General features: G+C 41.2%; 1 long non-coding RNA gene across 2 annotated transcripts; it reads left to right on the forward strand.

Annotated features, from left to right (window-relative positions):
- The first annotated feature begins 695 nt into the window (after window positions 1-695).
- LOC138161268 (uncharacterized) lies at window positions 696-7,011 on the forward strand. 2 transcript variants are annotated; one of them, XR_011168318.1, is made up of 3 exons: window positions 696-813; window positions 4,228-4,335; window positions 5,768-7,011. It is a non-coding gene; the product is annotated as an uncharacterized lncRNA (long non-coding RNA). The 2 variants fall into 2 exon arrangements; XR_011168319.1 differs by having other exon boundaries at window positions 6,378-7,011.
- Window positions 7,012-7,748: the final 737 nt, after the last annotated feature.

The raw sequence follows: 7,748 nt of genomic DNA on the forward strand, positions 1-7,748 counted from the left end.
CTTTCTGCCATTGGTAAATTCTTCCTGGAATCTCCATGTGGGAGAAAGGTCCCAAGGTAAGCATCCTTTGTTCTATAGACTTAGCCACCTAGCCATCGGGCAAGAACTTCCTTTCTACTTTCCTTTCTCCTCTCTTTTTTTTTCCTATGTTATTTTCATCTTTTAGAATGTAAATGACTTGAGAGTAAATACTATTTTTTTTTTTTTGCTTGTATTGTTGTGCCTGGTTTTCCCCACGACCCCAAGGAAGTGAGCAGACTGCCAGGTCAGCTCCACCCTACCCCACTGGGTCTCCACACTTTCCCCCAGTCAGCTCACCTGCATAGAAGTGGCCGGGCTTCTGGGGGAGTTTCAAGGTGTGTACTGACCAGTCACTGCTTATGTAAGGCCTCCTTTATAAGCTAAGGTTCTGCCCCAGATTGGGGCTGTGGCCGGCTGCTAATGCTATTGCTGTACCTGAGACATGGGTGGTGCCAGCTTAGCCCGCCACGTGGCCTGATAAGCCACGTGGCCTTTTTAATAAAGGTTCCATTTTAAAATTATTACTTGGGCCTTATTCACATTAATCAAGGTACAGTACTACATTTGGAGGTCCCACAGAGATTTGACAGCATTCTGTGTTGCTGTCCATGGCCTAAGATCCTCGCTCGGCCTCAGGGGATGGAGGCCCCTCAGCTTTGACTTCCTTGAGCCAGCATCTGAAATTTTCTCAGAGCTCAGAACTCAAGACTGAGAAAGTCCAGACCATCCCCTGACATCAGTAAGATAACATTTTGGCTCTTTGGACCCAGATCTCCGTGTCAGCATCTGGAGGTGAGTGGTTATCTGTCTGTTGTGTTTGTGTGCTTGCCTTTCTGTTTGTCTGTCTGTAACTAACAACTTCTGTGGTCAAAAATTGGCCAGGGAAACTATTGGACTTCCATCTCTCCTTGTCTCCCCTTTGGAGAAAGAGAAAAGGAGAGGGGTGGGGAGGAAGCAGTCCTGGCTACTGCATGGGAAGCCAGTGAGATTTTGCCGAATAGGAAGAGCTCTCAGCCTTGGGGGTAGGCATCTGCTCACCCAGATTCTTAGAGGGGCTAGCCCTTGGTGATGTTCCAGGGCCCCAGGTCTGGAGGAGGGAAAGATTGCACCTGCCTCCCGATTTCTACCGGCTCCTCATTTGACCTTTTGTGTATCCAGGACCTCCAGTTTGGGGGTTAGTAAAAATCTGTTCTGGTTCTGTTCTGGAGGGGGGAAGGGCTAGATGTAGCCATTTGTGTAGGGGGCATCTCCTCCCTGGCAAAGCTTTGGGACGCCAAAGCCTCTTGACCATCAGTATTCTGCTTAATGTTTGTATTTTTTTGTGTGTGTCCTGTGCTCACTCGAGCTCATGTTCAGTATCTGCAGGGGCAAAGCAAGCAGCTAGGGACTATTGTCTGTCCTCGTGAAGTTTTGTCTTGAGCTCATTTGCTTAAAGCCTCCCCGTTTTTATTCTGCAAAGCAGGTATTTGAGTGGCTATGGGAAGAGCACCTCCAAGGGAGCTTTTCTGATTTCCACTGGGCAGACATATTTGTTTATAAGACTGTACTGTTTGTCTGTCTTTTCATCCTAGGACATGGGAGGTTCAGCCAGTACATCAAATCCCTGGGTTGCATACTAAGCCATTTTAGAGTAGCCTATCAGGATGGGGCAGATTATGGGGTCCCCTTGAAGAAGAGGAAACTCATTTCTTATTGCATGAATGAGTGGCCCAAGTTGGGTGAGCTGGCCCCCTCAGGGAAGTTTCAACAAGCAAATTATCCAATAAGTGTGGTGGGTGGTCACAGGGAATCCAGGACATCCAGATCAGTTCCCTTATATTGATGTCTGGTTAGATCTTGTCACCTCTTCCCCTCTCTGGCTTAGGAACTGTTCTTTCCAAAGGGTTATCCCAATCCTTGTGGCCCACCTGCTCTTGGATACTCCTTAGACAAAACCTCCTGCAAAAATCGTACAGGATCATAGTGAGGAATATAATTTCCCACCACCTTACAACCCTCGATCCCCTCCCTCCCCCTGTTCTCCTAACTCCTTGTGGCTTCCAACCTCCCTGAGTCCCCTTTTGCCCCCCGCCCCCACCCGGACTGGGGCAAACTATCAGTGCCCAGAAGAACCCTCTTCTGCTTCAGCCATCCTTCCCCTCAGATAATAAACTCCAGAAACAGGAGGATTTTGAGGGCATGGTTCTATCCCAGCTGGTAGAAATTGCCCAAAAGGTTTATGACAACAGGGATAGCCCCTCTGATAAAGCAGACCAGAAGTTTGTCCAGGTCCTTGTGGCTGCAACTCAAACTCCCAAATGGGGTACCGAGTGAGGACTACACCACGTGGTACCCACACCCCTCCTGCAAGGGACCAATGTGCATACTGTAAAGAGTTAGGCCATTGGAAAAATAAATGCCCCCGGCACAGAGGCTCTCCAGAGTCCTCAAAAAACTCAAAAAGGGGGGAGGGCAAAATTTTTACTGTGCTGGTCCTTCCCCTCCTCAGTGAGCATTGGGAAGGTGGGGAGGTGGGCCCCTCTTTGGGAATCCCTCCCCCTGATCAAAGAAGCAGGCCGGCTAGATCTCCTGCCTGACCAATTAAAGCCAATTAAGTGTGGAGCTTTGAGATTGGCAGATTCAAAGCTTGCTTTCAAAAGGTCCACCAAAATTCTGCCTGTTGTAATAATTTGAAATTTTTAATTTGGGAAATTTACACTTTCCTTACAAAATATCTTCACAAATTATGAGAATTAATCATTAAGAAATTGGAAATGGGATATTGAAATTGCTTGAAAAAAAACCCAGAAGTTTTTTAGGATATTGGGATTGCTTATAGAAAGAAGTTTTTTTTGCTATCTCAGCTTGACTTGTTCCTTGAATTTGTAAAAGGAAAATTAATAGCATTTGTGAAACACTTGATTGTAAAATATGACTGGCATATGTTGGTATCTCTCTAACTTTAAATCCATGCCAGAATTGATAAAGGCAATTATTTTATAAGTTATTTGATATTTATTGTTATTTTGTTGCCATCTTTCTGAGACTGTATTGTGTTTCTAAAAGTCTATTTAGCTAAGTGAACTCAAGAAACATTTTTGAAGTAGGAATAGTATTACAGCTATTTTTTTAAAAAAATCTGAATTTTGTATTGCATGTGTATTGGGTTCTTATGTTATAAAATTTGTTAATTTAAACTTATATTTGGGTTGCAAACAGGCAAAAATTTTGATATTTCATTTAAAATTTTGGCTAAATTATGTAATTTGGAAAAATTATGAACTCTGATGTTAAAAACAATTTTCTTATTACTATTCTGAAGTTGTTGAATCATCTAAGGATATAGATATATATGCTAACCTGGATATATGTGAATATACAATGTGTTGGGAAATTTATTTTAGGAGCATTTTTACACCAAATTAGTTTTGGGAAATTCCCATATTTGAAGGTTTATTTTATAATTATTATGTTTGTCAACCTTAAGGGAAACCTTTCCTAAGTGTGAGGTTTGTGTCAATGGCTATGGGATGAACAATTTTCTGTGCAAAGCAATTTGGAAATTACTAAATTAATATCACAAGATTGGTAATTACTTGATTTTGTTTGAAGTTTAAATTTCGGTACCTCATAATTGTTTCTGACATTTTTAAGTTTTTCTTTTTAAGTTTCAGATCATAAATCAAGTATTTACAATAGCATGCTTGGGAAAAACTACTTATTGGAAATTATGTGAAGAAAAGACCATGTGAATCCCTTTCTAAGATTTGTAAAACCTACAGATCTACCAAAATGATTTTGGGTCCCAGCTGTTTAAGGGGGAAATGATCAGGTGCTTGAAATGATGGGGTACTTGGGTACCTGATACTTAGGTTAATCAGAGTTACTTTAGTTGAAAGAAAAGATAGATACCATTTTAACACCAGGTTAATTCAAACTGTCTTTAAAGTTTATGAAAAGCTGAACAAAGCAGATAAGAAGGTTAGGGGACAAATGGGGTTCATCCAGCCCCTCCTTTTTCTAGATAGTTGGTATCAGTTTTAGAAGTATGTTGAGAGAGCATGAGGAAGTTTTGGGAAGGCAGAAAGATTTGTAACTTGAGTTTGTAATTAATAGCTCAATCAAATTTTAGATGGCTCTATCTGAAGGACACTAATCCATATTTATTTGCTATTTAATAATTTGAGGGACTGTAAATTTTACTATTCTTCTAATCTTTGATTACAGGAGTTGTCATAAAAGCCGATAAGGGGATGGCAGAGGCTGAAGGCTGTGAACTGTTCAAGGTGGATGTCTGCTTGGAAAAGTTTGGGGACAACCTTGGACACTGCCCAGGTGGGATCTCTCTGACTTTCCCAATTGTTCCTTTTCTTTCTGAAAAAGGAAACCTCCCACCTATTTATGCCTAAGCCTTGCTTTCAGCACCTGATGCTTTCTGAATGACTAGTGGAGATGACTCATTCCTGGAATCCAACAAGGCTAAGGAAGTTTTCCTTCTGGCAAGGGTTATGATATTGTCCCTCTCTTATTCTATAGCAAATTCACTGAGAAGTAATATTCAGGGCCAAATAAATGAATAAATATAGAGATAACATCCCTCAAAGAAGGAGATGATTAGTAATAAAAAAAAGGAATGAAATAGATGCCTGATTGACCAGAATAGTGAAGTTTGAGGATACCAGGATCAGAGAAGATAACATCTAGGATTAAATACAGATGCAAAAAAACTGGCTTTAAAAAAAATTTTCTATTATATGAATTCATGATTTGAGTATGTTTGGGAATAAGATCAGAGGTATGGATTTTGGATTTTAGCACAAGGATTGTATAAGATAGTGTTAAGGGTGAAGCTAATGTTAATTTTTTAATGCATCTGTCTGATAATTTTACAAAGGGCAGATGAAATCAATTAAAAAAAAAGGTTTTTTATTTTAAAGGACTCCTAAAACAGGTACAGGATTTAGGAAAGGTAGAAATAACTTTTTCCCTTCCCTTCCCTTCCACTTTTCTGTAAACAGGCATTTTAGCATAACTTTTACCCTTCCCTCTCCTAATTCATTTATGGGTGGGGGTTCTGCCTAGGGTAAAAATCCCTGCCCCCTACTGGGTGTTCCCCATATCCACCCATTCTGGGTTCCCTGCACCTCAGCCTAGAAAAAATGAGTGGGAAATTTCAAATATATACTAACTAATCACTGATTGTAGTTTCAGTTTATGTAACCTGACTATTGTAATCTCTTTAAAAACCAGCATACTGTTCATGCCAATTTACTGTCTGATTTGGGTATGTGTAATGGGAATGCAAATTTGGAAGATCTTCCCTGCCCCTAGGCTAAAGTGCACCTGAAGTCTGGGGTGGGAGGCTTGTTTTTCAGTAGATACTTTTTGATTGGCCAGTGGGTCAATAAGGTTGTTACATTCTCTGAGCCAGGAGAAGGCTATATAAGCTCTGATGTGAGGCTTTGTTTTGGGGGCTCACTTTGAGAAGTGTCCTGTGATTTGATCTGTATTCTGGGAAGCCGTTGTTCAGGCCCCCCCCCCCCCCGCCCCGCTTTGAAAAACCCAGATGCTGATTTGGTATGGATGTAATGGTTGGACAGTTTGGAAATCTGTCTACTTGATCTGTTTCTGTCTTGATAATTCTGCCTGTATGCTTTGAAGTTCGGGGTGCTGACCTCTTTCCCCTGAACAAGGTAAACGATATATGTCTGACTGATTAAAGTAAGCTTGTTAACCCATTTTGAATTGCTTTCCTTTAACAAAGCAGATCCAAGAACCTGTGTTGGCAGACACCCTGGGGAAGCCGGAGTGCTTGCTGTTACAGTATGTGACCCCAGCTGTGCCTCAGCAATAAAATCCACTTCCAATTTCAATCTCTGGGATCTTCTGTCTTGCTCCATTATGCCCAACATAATTGGAGGCCCCAACAAATAAACTGAAAATTCTCTGTAGTATCAAAATATGGCACTAATCTTAAGTAATTGTACTAATTTATATTGTCAAAATTATCTGGTCATCTCTAGATCTGAACTGGAGAAACAAAACTCTTTTTTAGATTCTGTAACTACATGAGGCATCTGGGATTTAAAAGTGTTGCTTAAATGAAATAGGTCACTGGGATACAAGGAACTGTATGTTCATTATGATTCTTGTATAGTTTGTTTTCTTGGTTATCTTGGTGACATGTACCTGACTTATGTAATTATGTCATTTTATAAAATTGTGAGAAAAACCTCATTGTATTAACTGAGCCTAGCCCTGTGTGGCTAAGAAAACTGAACTGTTTGTTTGAACCTAGTCTTTCATGGCTAGAAAACCAGACTTTTATATGTAAAATCATGTTTCTGGGGCTCTTGTTTTGTACCTTTGAACTCTAGTCATCTAAGGATCATCCCCTGAACCTTGGAATCTGAAAAAGACGACATCAAATGCAGACAGCTTCCCCAAGAATCCTAACCTGACCTCTATTGGGACAGCTTCTTCCTGGAGAAATTCAACTAGAGGACCTCCTCTTCCTTGAGACTATGGCCTTGATTATAGGAAGTCCCTATTAACTGTTAAACTGCTAATTGTTATGGGTCCCCACTACCAGCCCTTGGGAACAAAGCTGACTGTCCTGTATGATTCAGCCAGGGTGTCAAGGGTTTAACACAGGAACAAAAGAAGTGGGAAATGTCGTGCCTGGTTTTCCCCACAACCCCCAAGGGAGTGAGCAGACTGCCAGGTCAGCTCCACCCTCCCCTACTGGGTCTCCACCCTTTCCCCAGTCAGCTCACCTGCATAGAAGTGGGCGGGCTTCTGGGGGAGTTTCAAGGTGTGTACTGACCAATCACTGCTTATGTAAGGCCTCCTTTATAAGCTAAGCTTCTGCCCCAGATCAGGGCTGTTGCTGGCTGCTACTGCTATTGCTGGCTGCTACTGCTATTGCTGTTCCTGAGACATAGGTGGTGGCGGCTCAGCCCACCATGTGGCCTGATCAGGCACATGGCCTTTTTAATAAAGGTTCCATTCTAAAATTATTACTTGGGTCTTGTTCGCATTAATCAAGGTACGGTACTACAGTATTTGTAGCTTCAATGCTTAACAGAATGCCTGGAATATAATAAACAAATTAGTACTTACTGACTAGGTAATGTATATATTTCAAACACTTTTAGGACTTCCAGAAAGTTAGTTGTGGAGAAAATGAATGAAATTCAAAACAGTCGACATCATTAGGATTTTAGAGTTATGATTAATATTTTTCTTAAACAAGTTACTTGGGGAATGAAGTTAAATATATTGAGTAAAACAAGGTTTGAGACTTATTTGTGGATTTACATGTTAATCTTGTCCACTTTTTTTTTTTGGTCTGAACGTGGAATTTCATTAGTGTAGGGAAGCCTGGAGTGAGAAAATTCCCTACACCAATGCAGATCAACAATTATCTTTGAGACACATAGCTAGAGTCAAGATGGTAGAGTTAGAAGAAGCATTTGTGCCTAGCTTGGCCAGCATACTTCCTCCACAATGACCCAGGAAGTCAAGAAGTCACAATGAATCATTTTTCCAGCCTAGAATGGCTTAGGGAGAAAGACAGACAGACATACAGAGACTGGACCACGGAAATGGCCAGGAGGTGCCTGACAGCAACGATGACTGTATAGAGTTAGCTATGAGAAAGACTACCAATGCCAAGGGACAGAAAAAGGCCCACACAGAGCACCAATATAGAAAGTCCTAGGGCTGAAAGAGATCCCAGAGGATCC

The sequence above is a fragment of the Petaurus breviceps genome, unplaced genomic scaffold (assembly GCF_028583685.1).
Source record: "Petaurus breviceps papuanus isolate PSGF00001 unplaced genomic scaffold, PetGlider_PUasm1.0 184, whole genome shotgun sequence".
Taxonomy (NCBI): domain Eukaryota; kingdom Metazoa; phylum Chordata; class Mammalia; order Diprotodontia; family Petauridae; genus Petaurus; species Petaurus breviceps.